The sequence below is a fragment of the Diabrotica undecimpunctata genome, chromosome 5 (assembly GCF_040954645.1).
Source record: "Diabrotica undecimpunctata isolate CICGRU chromosome 5, icDiaUnde3, whole genome shotgun sequence".
NCBI classification, from domain to species: Eukaryota; Metazoa; Arthropoda; class Insecta; order Coleoptera; family Chrysomelidae; genus Diabrotica; species Diabrotica undecimpunctata.
In genome coordinates this window covers 143156226-143173347 of record NC_092807.1, presented here as the reverse complement: position 1 = coordinate 143173347, position 17122 = coordinate 143156226, and the positions used below count along the sequence as shown (strand labels likewise).

At 32.6% G+C, this 17122-nt stretch overlaps 1 protein-coding gene across 5 annotated transcripts in view; it reads left to right on the top strand.

The window, feature by feature from the left end:
• The window catches only part of Ndae1 (Na[+]-driven anion exchanger 1), a 207912-nt gene that overhangs the window by 74183 nt on the left and 116607 nt on the right, over positions 1-17122 (top strand). The window lies entirely within an intron of this gene.

The following is a 17122-nucleotide window of genomic DNA, read 5'->3' as shown; positions in this document are numbered from 1 at the left end:
TAACTTTTTAACACAATTTATCATATTATGTGGAACAGCTGTTTGTTATAAATAGAACGAATAGCTTCATTATTTCCCCTCGGCACTGTTTATATTATTGTCTGCGGTCAATGGTGTAATTCACATTCATTGTTTAAATTGATATAAATGAGTTCAATAAAATTTTTAGATAGGTATATTTTATATCGACATATTTATAAACCGCACAAAAACCACACCTACTTATAATAATACTTAATGAATCATTTGTTTGTAAACATTAGGTATCACAGCATAATTGTTTTTTACACAGGATGCAGATTAAAAATTTAAAAATAAAAAAAGAAACTCTGATTAGTTTACCTTACTTATTTATTTTCAAGTTTTAACTATACGGTTGTAGTCAAAGTAATATTACTGCAATTCAGATTGGTTTTTTAATGTTTAATTTTGTACAATTCTATTCTTATTATGCTCGATTTGAAAATTGATTAGGTTTAACACCCTCAGCGCCAGTGTATCCTTTTAGATACACACTGTCCTCAACGCTGTGTACCGAAAAAGATACGCATGGCTCGTTGTGTTCGATCTGTTGTGTCTCCTAAAAGGACACACTTTCTTAAGTTTTTATATGTAGAGAATAATGTTATGACCTGAGATAATTTCCTGGTATAACTGGGTTTGGCCTTAGACATGAAAAGATAGGTTGTATGTAACTAGAAATTCATATGAAAAATGTTATTGTTATTGTGCGTTGCATTATAACATTTTTTACAAATATTATCACACACAGAACATTTGGTGTTTACTTACTTGAGATGCTCTCACAATTTTTCACTTGTTACTCCTTTCCTTCCGTATTTCTTGTAACACCCTGAACAACGCCCTCTGATTTTCTTGCCATCTTGGACATTTGTTACTGGATGATGCACTTCTTGTTTTATGGTTCCAGATGCTCCAGCAATAATGACGTTTTGTGTAGAATATTTTACAAGCATTAAAGTTATAACCTGTTTACGAAATTCCGTTATAGCGAGCGTCTTACGGATAGTATTCTCGTTATACAGAAAATGAGCATTGACCAAACTCGTCCCCCAAATAATTTCGAACATAAGTTTTCTATACTATTTCGTGCACCGCCGTAATGCATAGGAATACGTAGCCATTTGATCACTAACATCAATGGACGACTTACCATTGTTATAGTCAAAAATACATATTGGTTTCTGAATAGTTCGTCCCTTTCGACTTTCATTAGGGAGCGTTTTTAATGCCGAGGATTTTGTTGACAACATTCGAACATCCCTCTTATCACTCTATTACAAAACAACAATCCCGTCATCTGTTTGTTTGGCTGAGAAATCTCCTCGTCTTAGTTTGACACACATCACGTCTTGTGGCGTGTATGGATGTTGTTCTTCCTCAGTCGATTAGCCAGAGGTATACTGGTATAATAACTGTCAGTATATAATGTTCTACCATCGCCCAAGAGATCTTTGGCCAAAACCATAACTGTATTTTTGACACTTCGGATGCAGTGTTTTTCGATTTGCCGCAATAAACCACAAGGTTCCATGTATAACCTTTTTCAGTATAAAGTTGAAATATTTTTCTACCATAATTTGCGGCCTTGTTTGGGATATACTGCCGGAAGAGCAAATTGCCTCTCCAAGCAACTAGAGACTCATTAACACAACTTTTCTCTCCCGGGGTAAAAACCTTCTGATAGTTTCTAATAAACATATCAATAACTTCGCAAACTTTATCAAATCTATCTTTGTTTAAAGTTTCATTATCAGCAAAGTGTAGAAATTTAAGAATAATTTCAAATCGATTTCTGGTCATTACTGTGCGTGCTAAAGGTATATTTTATAATATATGGCTTTTCCAATAATCTCGTATAAAAGGCAGCTTCACCAACCCCATCCAACCAATAAGTGCTAAGAAGGAACGTATTTGCTCGACAGTTACTGGTTGCCACCCATGTAGTGGTGATTGATCAGAAATATCTGTGGACAAAAGATATTGCGTTGCATACAAGTTGGTCTGTTCCAATATCTTCGTTATAATGTCAGGAGTCACAAATAATTCAAAGTAATCTATGGGGTCGATATCTACTAGAATTCCTGTATAAATTACTTTCATACCACGATACTGTAACTTCAATAGCCGGAGGATTATCGTAAGTGGGCATGTGCCAAGACAGCACTATTGTTTTTATCGAATTATTCATCTTTACACGCGAACACTGGTGTTTGTAGAATGGTTAATGTTATAAGCAAAGAAGTTGGTCAGTCAGAATCTACAACAAAATAAAAATATATTAAAAACAAGGTGTGTATCTTTTTTGATACACATGGCCCTTGTGCGAGAGTCTTCGAAAAACTATGTGATAGGCCAGTGTATCAAAAATGATACACACTTGAAAAATACAAAAATAAACTGCAAATAAATAAAAAAATTGCTTCAGTCACCCTAAAATAATATAAAAAAAACTCTATTGGCCCAAAAAAACATTTTGACCGGAATGAAAATTTCTTGAACTAGCGTGGCGCTGAAGGTGTTAAGCCTCAGTGACGGAGAATATACCGACAAGGTAAAACAAGTAGCGGGAAACTAGCTACAAGCTTCCCAGTGTAGAGAACACTGGAATGAACTGAGCCTATGTCCAGCAGTGGAAGCAATTGGCAGATTATATATACAAGGATTTCCACAGTTTTCACTGTATTCCTTCACTCAACCGTTTTCTCTAATTTTTCCTGTTTAGCCAGTCCCCTTCCTGTAGGTTTCTTCTACTCATTGCTTCGTCCACTTCATCTCTGAAAGATCTTCGGGGTCTGCCTCTCTTTCTTCTTCCTATCGGTCTCCAACAAAATAAAAAATCGGTTTTTTACAGTCAATGATGAAAAAGGTATTCTAATTGTTTATAAGCAAAAAATTGACATGTTTTTGCCAAATTATTTTGCAATATATAAAATTATTTTTAGTCATTTTTTTTTATAATATTAATAAAATAAATCTTCTTCTTTTAGAATCCATCCGTATATTTAATATAGCAATTTAATTTTCTGGCTTATAATGTTGCAAAAAAAATTAATTTGGAGTAAACAAATTAAAGAACTTAAACTCTTTGACCGATCAACTTGAAATTTTAGTCTTATTTTAAGCACCATAGGACCCAACACTGTGTGTAATTTAAAGGCTTTAAGTTTATTTTAAAAAAGGTTATTAACATTTATAAAAAACCGATATTTTTGAGTTATTTTGCAACTTTCTATCAAAAAATACGGATAGAGACGTTTAGAAAACGCCATTTTAAGAGTTTTTATATGACATAAGTTTCTTCTCTTCTCAAATTTGTTTCAAACGCTTTACTTTTTGCTGATAGACGAAAAAAGCGAAAATTTACCGTTTTTGATCTTAATTTGTTAACAATTAATTAAGTCCAAAAAGTCGACTGCAGGTTCTTGTTATAGAGGTCCATACTAATCAACGGTCGGTTGCCTGGCCAAACGAGTGTCACAAAAAATACTTATTTCCCTGAGATATCTTATTACAACTCTAAATTAATGGAGCCCTATTAATTTATTTTGGATTCTTCACTGTTATTTTAATATCGGCAGTCTACTACTATTGGTAGTCTGATAAGAACTTGACCCGAGTCCACTTCTCAGAGGTCAAGATCCTTTTCAGCAAAAAATATCTGTTTTTACAAGGATAAGACAATATTGTTATATTTAATAAATTAATTAAATAGTTTTTTAGACTTAGGTTGTGCATCTGTTTAGGCAGAGTTTTTTATTTTTAATTGTTTTAGTATTAACTATTTTTCTTTTCACAATATTAAATTACTGTGCAGAATATCTTATCACCCAAAAATTTTTTAGATTATGATGTACACAATTAGACAACTCATCGTCATCATTATCTAGGCACCAACGACCACTGCTGAATATAGGCGTCCCGCATGCTTTTCCACTTAGTCCGATTTTGCTCCATCTGAATGAAATTTGTTGTCATTTTATGTCATCAGTCAACCCCGTCGGGAGTCGACCTCTATTACTGTTATTGCTTGTATTTGGTGTCTTCATTTCAAAATTCTTTTCGTCCACTGATCTTCTACTGTTTTTTGGTATATGACCTGTTCAGTTCTATTTTAGTGTTATTTTTATAGTAGTAGTAGTAAGTTATAGTAGTAAGCTCGAATCAAATAAACAATGAAATCAAGTAGTCTCCAGTATTTTATGAGCCCACAGTTGGGTACACTAGATTGAAACTAAAGTGTCCTACATCTCTCGATAAAAAAGAATGTATAAATGGTGGCAGTTAGGGGAGATGCGAGCAAAACGGGATAGCTGCCTAAAACGGAGTACCCCCCATTTTCAATATCACTGGCTCCATCTATACGACGTTAATGAAATTATAGACGCCTATTTACGTCATTTATCATAAAGCAAATATTATTAGTTTTTACTCAATTGTTGTGAACATTACATGTTGCATTTTTAGTTAACCAAGTTATAATATCAGCCGAAAAATAAACATTGTTTACAACTAATGGTGAATGTGTTCTAGAGAATATCTTTGGCATTATTTTAAAAATTATTACTATTAATAATTTAAACAGGTCATAATCTCAAAAATTTGCTCTTTAGGCAAAATGGAGTACCAATAGGTAGGGTAAAAAGGGTACTCTGTTTTACCCTATCTATTGGTACCCCGTTTTACAGTAGGTATATATTAACATTATAATCTATTTATTTTAATATAAAATTAATATCTTATTTTATGCAAGTTTCCAGAAAAATGTTAGATTTTGTTCCAGATGGTATTTACATATAAAAGGAAAACTGATCTTCAAAACTGGTGAGATGAGTTACTACTGAGTATCAATTGCATTTGCTGTTCTTCAGACAACTTTGTAACGTCCTGTCAAAAAACAACGAGATAATACAAGTTATTCTGTTGCAAAAGTTGTGGGCGCTAAAAGGCCTATTTTCATTCCCGAACAAAAAGCAGAACTTGTTGCTTATCTTAGAGATAAGGAAGCAAGAATGTCAGAAAGAATTGCCTTTGACCTTGCTGATAAAAATAGGATTGAGCACCATTTTAACAAAAATCATAAAATGATTGGACATATATGAATGAAGGAATTTTTAAATAGACACAAAAAGTTGTCAATCAGAAAGCCCGAGGTTACGTCATGTGTCCAAGCGATGGGATTTAACAAATTAGCTGTTTAACCATTCTTTGAACTATTATTAGAAACTGTCGAAAAATAAATTAACAACAAAAAAAATTTAAAGTAGACCAAACAGGAGTTACGGTCAATTCAAAGGGAGTTTCTAAAATCATAGCTTCAAAAGGAAAGCGCCAAGTTAGTGAGCTTTAAACTGTTACTACAGAAATTTGTTTCTCTACATCAGGAGCATATATGCCTCCAATGCTGATATTACCCTGAAAGCGAATGCAACAGGGGATAGATAAGACATTGTTTTTTTATGGTTTAAGAAGTTTGTTGAGTATATTTTGCGAGAGAAAATAGGGTGGAAATTCTATGTTTTATATAAGCCATAAGTGCATGTTGTGACGACGAAGTGAGGAAATAACTTTTGAAAAAAGTTTTTGTTCCATTCACACATCATTCCATTTTTGCCGCAGTCATGCTGTGAACTGTTGTCTGGTATGATGGATTAAAGAAAAAAAAAGCGTTTATAATAGTGTTAACATTATGACATTGTCGTCGAAAATCATCCTTATTTCGGTTCCTATACTGTTCTAAAGTTTTATCCTATAACACCAGCCGTTGTTCAATAAGATTCATAAGAAGCTCGTTATTAATTTCGATAACCATTTTTTTAATCTAAATTTTCTACCACTCTTTACTTCCAACTATATACAAGTATGGTATCACGAGTTTGTTCACCGGCGCAGCGTTTGTTCAAAAAGTGTTAAATCTAGAGTAGACTTGCTTGTAACCCGGCAGTCGTTCACGATCCCGACATCGTGTCTATATGACTTTAATGCTTACATTTAATCAATGAGTTAACTGCTAACGATATCATTGCCGTACACGACTACGACAAAATATTGTCCTTCTGAAAGAAGCCTCAGAGCCCAAGCAAGTCTATTCTAGATTTCACACTTGTGCGCTGGTGAACAAACTCGTGATGCAATACTTGTATATGGTTGGAAGTAATCAGTGGTAGCAAATTTAGATTTTGAAAAAATGGTTATCAAAATTGATAATGAGCTCCTTATGAATCTTGCGGAACAGCAGCCGGTGTGATGGGATAAAACTTTAGAACAGTATAAGAATCGAAATAAGGTTGAATTTCGGCGACAATGCCATAATTTCAACGGTTTCTTTCTCGTTCGTCCATCATACCAGACGACAGTTATTACAGAGAAAGGGGTACAAAGAGTATTAGAAAGGAAAAATAGTATATGAAATTAATTTTTGGAACGTAAACAGAGATCTAAAAGTTTTGTTAATCGAGAATGATCCAAGGGTGTTATGACAGGGCAACTATTTACAAAAAAATCAGTTATATCTTCCTAGGAGAATATACATCTTTACATTTTTACTACTGTTCTAAATTTCATCACCCTGTCCCTCTATAATTTTAGACCCGTTTGTGTATAGTAGTAGTTCTGCAGCCTGGGTTGTTTGTTTCCCTGTCTCGTCCATTCCGTAGCCACATGCCAATCTTATCACCCTGACAACACTAGTGCTTTGTAAATAATAATAAGTATATCATTACTGATATAATTGGAGTCCGAATTTTTAAGCATACTGTTTATGGTAAATAATAAAAGCAGAAATATTTTCTTTTTAAATATGAATGAAATATGCAAAAGTAAGCAAAAGTAAGTATGCCTTTTTTGAATTGTGCCTATTTGGTATTTGTTTCTATATATTTTTATAATTTTTGCATTTGACGTAATTTTTATATGTTTCTATTCTTCAAAACAGAGTCTATGAACGCCTATCTAAAAATATTAATTAAACTACATTTATTTTACATATTCCCAACTGTCAACAAACGCACGTGAAACCCAAACAGGGTCGTACTGAGGTGCATCATATGATTTTTTAAAATATTTACTTTTGAAACTATCAGTGTAAGAATTTCTTGAAAGCTACATGTGCTGCTGTCTTCGTCTGGATTTATTATTATGGGTTCGATATGGTTCTCTATTATATTGTCCAACTTCCACATTTTGGACTCGACTTCTTGTTAAACGTGTTGCACGGATTTCTGCCACGTAGTTGGACTAATATTATTTATTGCATCATTAAAAAATATTTTTCATATCTGCAAATTTAAAAGTAGTGTTTTTGGCTGCTACATAATTTTTTACTTCTGCCCAGATGAGGTCAATCGGATTGAGCTCACAATGATATGGGGGCAGCCTTAACACTATTTTGTTTCAGCTTTTTGCCATCTCATCAATGATATATTTATTATATTGTACCTTATGTTCTTATGAGACTAAGCGAGACCAGTTGGCCTAGATCTGGCGAAATCGAAGTCGACGGTGCCAAAATATACAACTCAGGAAATGAAGATATTCACCACTATAAAGGCGTCGCGATAGTGGTTGATCGCATTTTTGCCAGGCTGTAACTTCGTTTGTTCCTATATCGGATAGAGTGTTAATGATCACAGCCATAAAGATGAAAATGAAATAGAAGAGTTCTACAATGACAGTAAAAAAGCACTAGACAGCACCAATAATAGAGATATAACAATAGCAATGGGGGATTTTAATGTCAAATTAGGAAAAGGTAAATTCCAAGATAGTATTGGTGAATTGGGACTAGGAATAAGAAACGAAAAAGGGGAAAGACTGACGGAATTCAGTCAGGAGTTTAAAATTATAGCGACAAATACATTCGTTCAGTTACCACCACGTAGATTATATACATGGAAATCACCTATGAATAGCAAAGAACAAATTATCAGAAACCAGATAGATTATATCCTTATCAATAAGAGATACCGTAACTCCATCAAATCGGCAAAGACATATCCAGGAACAGATGTGTCATCAGACCACAATCCAGTAATCGTAAAATTCGAAATCCAGTTAAAGAAAATAAAAAATCAACAAAAGACACAACAAATAAGCACTCTGCTAAAACACCCCAATATAAAAGGAGAACTAACGTTGAAAATTAACGAAGAGTTTACGAAGTTTACGAATTAACGAAGCAAAATAATAATCAATGATAATGAAGATTACAACGAAAAATGGGAATCATTTAAGAATACATTAATGATGCCAATTAAAGATACGCTAAGTAGTCACAAAATCGATGAAGCAAAGACTCCATAATACATTTTAGGGTAAGTTTCGTAGAAAAAATGGTTTGTCAAAATTTATATGCTTTTTTGTTTAATAAAATGCTTTTTTTCATAAAATCGTTAAGCTTTCCAAGCGCCTTTTTTGCGTTTCTTTATGCCTTTAACTCTCAACTCTACTGAATAATTGTATTTCTAATTTAGGGCTGCTGTTCTTATTTTTTTTTTTGATACATCCTTTTTTACTGCAATAATTATAGTATTGACCCTATTTTACATTAAAAATAAAGAATAAAATATTTGTTGAGTCATGATAAATATTCCTTCTTATTTAAACTTCGTAATGTTTGCATAAAAGTTTAACATAAAATAAAATTATTAATAAAATAAGCAAATTAGGTCATGTCAATAATCTGGTTATACCTCATAAAAAACCAACAGTTGCTTTGTTAAAAAAAATCAAAGAAAGTAAAATCGATATACATATTACGGTTGATCTGAAATACCAACCATCTTATTTAAATGTTGGGAATTCCCATCTTTTGTATGTAAATACTGCAATTTTACTTGGGTACGCAAATATATGCAAACATAATTTGTAGGTATATATTTATTTTAAATGTTCTTGATCATTAGGAGCAAAAATTATCACCTTAATAAAAATATATTTTTTAATAAAGCTTCTTACCTATAACCATAAAATATTTTTTATTTGGAAAACTTGGAAAACAAAGATTATTACTGTTTATATGGGAGACATCTTTATATATTGATTAGCAATGATCATAGTAAGTTCAAAAATTAAAATCATTCAAAAAATATCTGAATAAAGAAGACTGCGAATTTAAGTTTTAAATAAAATATAGTCTACAATTTAGTTAACCATATATTGTTTGCTGAATGGGATCATTTGTATGAATCGACATTCTCAATGTAAAACAAATCATTGCCTGACAGATGTAGTTGAAACCAATAAAGTTTTTTTTTGGAAAATTATTAATTCAAATTCTAAATTCTTATTCCAAAATTGCATTCCACATCATATCGATTCTTCTAAGTAAGAAACTTTTATAAACTGGCTTCTAATACGCAAAATACGACAAAACAGTTAAAATTTGATTGTGAAACTCAAATTCTCCATAACCAGTTCGAGTTTATAAATGCTGTTGATACGAGAGAGGCTTTGTTCTCTAATGATGCAAATACTAAAAGAAGTAGAAATTAACAACCAAGATCTGAAAATAATTAAAAAGATTTACTTGAATTATACTAAAGCAAATCTCAGAATTGAAGGTAAACACACAGAATAAGTGAAAATCATGCGTGGAGTTAGGTATGGCTGTATTTTGTCTCCTCTGATCTTCAACATCTACTCTCAAAGAATTAGCAAATAAGAAACTGAAACAGGCATTCTATTAAACGGGTACCAGCTAAACAACATCATATATACAGATGACACCATAGTATTTATAGAAGAGCTACAAGTCCTGAAGAAAACAAAATCAGGTATTACAGTCAACAATACGGACCCAATATAGACATAAAGAAGACAAATCTCAGGATAATTAGCAAGAAAAATATAACAAATTGTCAAATCTACGTCAACCGAACCAACAATAGCAAGGGCGACGCATTACAACTACCTCGGCACCAGAGTAAATAAAGAGTAGACCGACAACCAGGAGATAAGAGCACCCATCGAAAAAGCTAGATCCATCTTCAACCGCATGGGGGCTTTATCCAAGGGCCAAAACCTCTCTCAACCCTCTCTTAGTATTATAAAAGTAAGAATGCTGCAATGCTACGTCTTTTCTGTCCTTTTTAGAGTGTTAAATTGTGGACCTTACGACCTAAAGATTCTGTGGACTAACCATCTTACAAATGAGGAGGTCCTCAGAAGAATGAAGAAAAACTGAAGACTGATCGCCATTAAATCTCGAAAGCAACAATACTTTGGCACACTACGCGAAATAAATCCAGATGCGCCTTCTTGCAAGCCATCCTACAAACAAAAATATTTGTAAAGCAAGGTCCAGGAAGAAGAACAACATTCTGGTTAAAGAACCTTAGATCCTGGGTCAACACAACACCTATGCAGCTGTTCCGTGCTGCTGCAAACAAGGTAAAGATTGCCATGATGATCTCCAACATTCGTCACGGATAGGCACATCAAGAAGAAGAATGCTAAGAATCAGTTGGACCAATAAAATGACCAACGCAGAAGTCTTAGAGAAAAAAAAATACCCAACCACTACCAAGCCCAACTATTAAGATGTGCGTAAAGGTTTACTTTGGCCATATCATGCGCCACACTCCATACAGACAGCTACACCTAATTTTGAAGAGAAAAAAGTGGAAAAAGTAAATTGTACCTGAGAAATATGGGATTGGATGAACACCAACGGAAATAACCTACTACACGCAGCATACATCAAACTGAATTTGCTGTAAGTAAACCTCAAAAAAGATGGCATACAGGAGAATGATCACGTTAAATAGAATCCGTGTCGTATGGAGTAGATATGATAATATTCTAGCAAAATGGAGCAAGATTCTCCCTCTATATTATAACTACATCCATGGAAAATATACAACTCATTAAGGGAGACGCTGGAACAGCAGCCAGTCAGGTACAGTGGCCACTTTTAAATATTTTGTTGTTTAATAGATACAGATGCGCCATCTAGTACAAACGCTAACAATTTTAGTCACAGTAGTCACTTACTACGTATGACCCCTACACCTTCGTTTCCAGAACGATTTTGTATACGAACCTGTTGAGAGGTGTGTTGTGTAGAAGTAGCAGGTAAGTTTAAACATCTTTTTAACCAATAATGATATATATTAAATGTTCTGCATGTTTTGTGGTATACAGTATAGTATTTAAAACTATGATCTATCTTCAAAGTAGTAGATTTTAGGGTATGCCTCCTAAACAATGAGCTTTTGGTACAGTGGTCACACACTTATGCAGGAACAGTGGCCACTGCTTTTGACAAAAAAAGGGGTGGCCACTGTTCCTACATACGTTTGTAAAAAGCAGTGGTCATTGTTCATTCAAAAAATATCAAAAATAATTTTGTTTCAGATAGTAATATGCCACGGAAAATACCAAAAAATCTCGGTATTGGAAAAACTACAAATAAAAATATGCCGTAAGAGACATGCAAAACATACATCAAGAAGAACAACAACCAAATAATTCAAATATTAGCGATATACCACAAATGGACATTCAGTTCCCTTCAACATCAACTTGTCCATATAAAATACTAGAAACACATCAGAAACATCTATCGGAAATAACACCCGAAAAGAAAACTGTTTCTTATGAAGCGATGGCAACTTCCAACCTGAAAATCGATTTATTTCCCCTGTTGTACTGCAACCATACCCTAAAGCTACCTTATTGCCATTAAAAAAACAAAGGAGAAAGAAGACTACTGAAATTTTAACTGATCCACCAATTTATAAACGAATAGAAGCGGACACAGCAGAAAGAATATCAAGGCAAAGTACAGTGAAGAGAGCTAAGACAACAGTAAAAAGGAAAATTGAGAGTTTAAACAAGTCGAATAGAAGGAATGCAAAGAAAAATAAAAGTATACCCAGTGATGGCAGTAACAGTGGCATTGAATTGTCTGATGTTGTGGATTCCGACGATGTTAGTCTATTTTCAGAAGTAGATGAAATTTCTGACGAAGACATATCCTCACGAATGGTGGAAGTGAATTTTGTTTTCGTGAGGTTTCAAACAAAGAAAACTTCAAAGTGTGCTGGAGCAACACAACGAACAGCAAATTTGTTTACTTTTAAAACGGATTTATCATCTTATAATATTTGTTAAAGATTAATATTACTTTCCATTTTTTATGAATATTATAAATAAAAATATAAGAATTGCAAGTAATGGCCACTGTGCCTTACCTTTGTGGCTACTGTACCATCTAGTTTGGTACAGTGGCCACATTTTTTGAAAAAACAAAATTAGTTACTCCTGCATAATTTACCAAGTGCTTTGACATTGTTTGAGTTGATAATCATTAATGTACTATGATTTATATTAAAGTTATCTTGAATTTACTCGAAAAGTGGCCATTGTACCAGCCTCTCCCCTACTTCCAAATACCATTTCCGAACATTTCCAAGACCATGGAGTGACTTCCACCAAGCAACAACTGAAGCAATAAAACTGGCTATCTAGTCGTGACACCAACATTTAATGTTATTTGTAGTGTTTTCATTTCCATGTATTGTTTATATAATTTTTAGTGTATTTCTTAATTTGTATCATACTCTAAATAAATTACCCGAAAGCTAATGGAGAACTAAAATTTCTGCAAATTAAAAAAAAATGAATTTAAAACATTTATGATTTACGCGAATGTATTATTTACATTATTGAGTAGATATTATCCAGACAAAATCCCCAACTAATTGTGTTTAATAAAATTCAGAATATCATTAAAAATGTACAATCACTTTTTAATAATCTAAAATATTCAAAAACCTGTGTTACAGTAATTCAATATAGGATTTACCAAGACGATGATAAACAGTATAGCATTTTTTTACCTCCTCTTATTAAATTATTTATTTACCGTGTTGGTACTAAATTTTTGTAGAAACTTTTAAGAACCCTGGTATATGATTCCCACACACATTTGCCTTCTAGTTCATCGATAGCACACAACTGTACTTAAACCACAGATTTTATCTGAGAAAAATTTTTCTTGGATAATAAAATTCGTTTAGGTACATTATTTTATCCTCAAAACTTTCTGATCTTCCTTTGTTCAGGGGAATGTGAAATCACGTTTAGAATCTTTTCAAAAATTTTGTACCAATCTATAAATAATATAAATGTTATTATGTTTAATTAATTTGTATAAATAACTAATTATAGTAATACAATAGAGTATGACGCAAGTGGTAGATCAATTAAAGGATTAAATATAAAACTATTTCTATTACAAGGAATCTAATATCCTTTCCTTGTAGCATGACACTTATTTGAAAACTGATTTTACACAATAACGCATTAGTCTTGAAAATACATGCCTTAAAGAGTGCGTGAATATTGCATATTCAGTGGCGGCTGGTGATAATTTTGTTCATAATTTTTGTTTCAAGAATAAGAGAGGCAAAGTTGATCATGCTGATCAATAGTTATTATTGCAGGAATACTCAGAAAACAAATGTTGTTGAGTTACAGAGGTTCAAAGTGCCACTTTTTAGTCCTTTTAAAAAATACATATTGGTAAAATATACAGAGTTTTAGTAAATACGTGCAACTAACTTCACGGAGTGAGTCAGCATGAAAAATAATGACAGTTTGCTATATAACATATGTCCGGGAACAGTATGACAGTTTGAACCTCTGTAACTCAGTAACAATTGATTTTTGAGTCTCGTTGTGAAACCACAACGAAAGTTATTTCGATGGAAACATGGCAAGCACCGTCAGTCTTTTTTTCCGACTTTTTTTTTTCTTAGAAATATCTTCAATTTCAAAGTAGAGGAACATCTTTGAGTTTATGCAGTTGTCATTGGCATCTTTGTTAAAATAATCAGAACTTTACTTATTTCACAAAACGTTAAATCCAATCCAATTCTGGCCGCGAGCAAAATATTGTCAATGCCAATATCAGGGCATATTTTTCAACTATTGGAAATGCAATGCATAAGATATTAACGTCTTCTACATTTAGTTCCTTTCTATAATGTTCATAATTTTCTTTTTAAAATATCTTTACACCAGATAGATAGTTTTTCAAAGAAAACGATCCTTCATTTTAAATATATTGTTACAAGTTTCTCTTGTGACTTGAAATTAAACAAAAATAACTAAAAATTTTGGAACAAATTTTCATTTTGGAACTTTTGAGCCTTATAACTTTTTTCTTGTAATTTTACAATAAAATGACATAAAAGCTATATCATAAAGACTTTCTCATAAAATTATTTTCACTACTTATTTCTTCTCTTTCTTCTTCAGCCTTCATTTATCCATTGTTGAACATAGACATCCTCCAATTGCTTCCACGCTTTTCTATCTTTTGCAATTCTCATCCACTGCTTTTCAGCTACAGCTGTTATATCGTCTATCCATCTCTTTTTAGGTCTTCCCACGCTTCTTTTTGTTTCTCGAGGTCTCCAGAATGTCACTTTATGAGACCATTATGAGACCATCTGTTGGTGTCTTGTCTTGCTACATGTGCTACCCATTACCATCTTAATGTCGCTATTTTTTCCATGATGTCGGTTACTTTAGTTCTTCGACGTATTTCGGTGTTGGGAATTTTGTGTCTGAGGCTTATATTTAACATGGCCCTCTCCATGGTCCGTTGAGTTACTCTTAATTGTTCTGCCATTTTTCTTGTTATTGCTATAGTTTCCAATCCATACGTTGCAACTGGTAGTATACAAGTGTCATAGGTTTTTCGTTTTAAGTGTATTGGGATTGTTCTGTCTTTTAAAATGAAGCTCAACTTACCAAAAGCAGTCCATGGCAATTGTGTCCTTCTTTTAATTTCTAGGGTTTAATTTTCCTTTTCGTTTTTAATTGCATGTCCTATATATATATATATATATATATATATATATATATATATATATATATATATATATATATATATATATATTGTTCTATCTTTTCTATATTGATGTTATCTAACGTGATGTTTTCTAGGCTGTTGCTTAATATCTTTGTTTTGTCAAGATTCATTTTTAATCCTATTTGATTCGATTTGTGATTTAAATCTTGTAGCATTGATTTTAGTTCATGGATATCTGTGCTTATTAGTACTATGTCGTCTGCGAAACGCAAATGGTTAAGATATATTCCATCTATTTTTAATCTCTTTTCGGCCCAATTTAGTTTTTTGAAGACATTTTTTAATGCCAAAGTAAATAACTTGGCTAGGATGGTGTCGCCTTGTTTCACATCTTTGCCAAGGTCTATTTTCATAGTTTCCATTTTCCAATATTCAAAAATGGAGCGCTGTGAAATCCAATTTCTTTGGATTTCACAGCGCTCCGAACTTGGCCGGGTTCTTGAAAACTCGCCATCTTAGAATTAGGGGTGCCATCTTCCTATATTATTATTTACTATCGACCCATTCCGCCTCCACAAAACTTACCCCACCTTGTACGCTTGCGTCGCAAGAATGGACAGAGATAAAATTTAAGAACACCGTACCAATATTATTCCAAGATAAATTTCTTCGTAATAAAAAGTAAAAAACAAACTTAATAGACCTTCTCAAAACTGCTCTATCAGAAGTTGGTTTTAGTGTCGATCAGGATGACAGTTATCATCCGTTCTGCTCTTGCTGCATTTCAAGACTATGGTGGGGACTGGAAAAAGTATGGAAAAGTTTGGATACCAATCAAAATATTCAAAGTCCAGCACACCCCGAATATCTGAAATTAATTTTCTGCAGATGCAAGTGAAACTGTGAAAGTATGTGTGATTGTTAACGGCTTCAAATGCTCTGTAGCGTGCCTCAATTGTTTAGGTGAAAACTGCAGTGACATTATGGAAATATTTAAATTAATCGAAACATTCGAAGATGAATTATCCATAGTGACGCCAATTCTAACCCCCGTTCTTCCGCAAACATTCACCTTCGATACTGAATTAGATCCTGAACCGCAGTCTGGACCATTAAAGAAAATGAAAAAACAATGGTAGCTGGAAAACAACTTTAAAATATATAATTATGCTTAATATTATCTCGCCTGGAAATTGTCAGTGAATTAAGCCTAATGGTGATACCATTATCGGTATCACGACTCCAGGCTCTACCAGATAGGTGGTCAGGAAAATGGTAGATAATAAACTAATAATACCATTGGAATGTTAACAAAATAATAAATTATATGAATAAAATATAGGTAATACAAAACAAAGCCTAATGGTTCGTTTTATCGTATTCTTATGATTATTCAAGAACTCAGTCAACTGTGCTGTAAAGACCACAGAAATTAATGAAATTGAATACGTATTTGTAGTTAAAATTATTCATTAAAAATCTTCTATATTATTGCTTTGATGTCTTTTTATTATAAAATGACCAGAAAAAAAAGTTATAAGGTCTAAAAGAAAATTTGTTCAAAATATTTTGGTTATTTTTGTTCATAACTTTGTTATTTTACATTTTACGATAAAAATTAATAAAAATAAAGTTGTAGACAATTTAATTTGCTACAAATAATGTTAAGTACAATTTTCTGTAGGGTTGCTACTTTACGAGATACAGCGCGAAAACCCTTTAAACGCCTTATTCCAAGTTGGCGTATATTCAAGAATCCTGCAAACTTCGGAACACTGTAAAATCCAGCGAAATTCATTAAATTTAACAAATTTGTAGCAAAAATTACTCTATAAAAAGCCCTTTATAATATTGCTCCGATGCCATTTTATTGTAAAATGACCGGAGAAAAGTTATAAGGCACAAAAAAATTTGTTCAAAAGTTTTTTTTTGTTTATAACATTTTTATATTAAATTTTACGAATAAAATAATACAAATAATGTTGTAGAACATTTAATTTTCCACAAATTATGTTTCATAAAATTTAATGAAGGGTTGTTAATTTTAGGAAAACAAAATAACGTCGTATTGGTTAAAGGGGACGAAAGCTACAACTAAGCCTCGATTTGTTTAGAAGTATTTTAAAAAAAGGAAGATCGACCATTAATATCAATCCAAATGAAATAGGAGTCGGGAACTTGGCCAACATTGGCAAAGAGAAATTGCATAATCCGAAACTGGCTTATTTCAAAAACGTCCTACATTACGAAAATGTTTCAAGCTTCCCTTTAATTAAT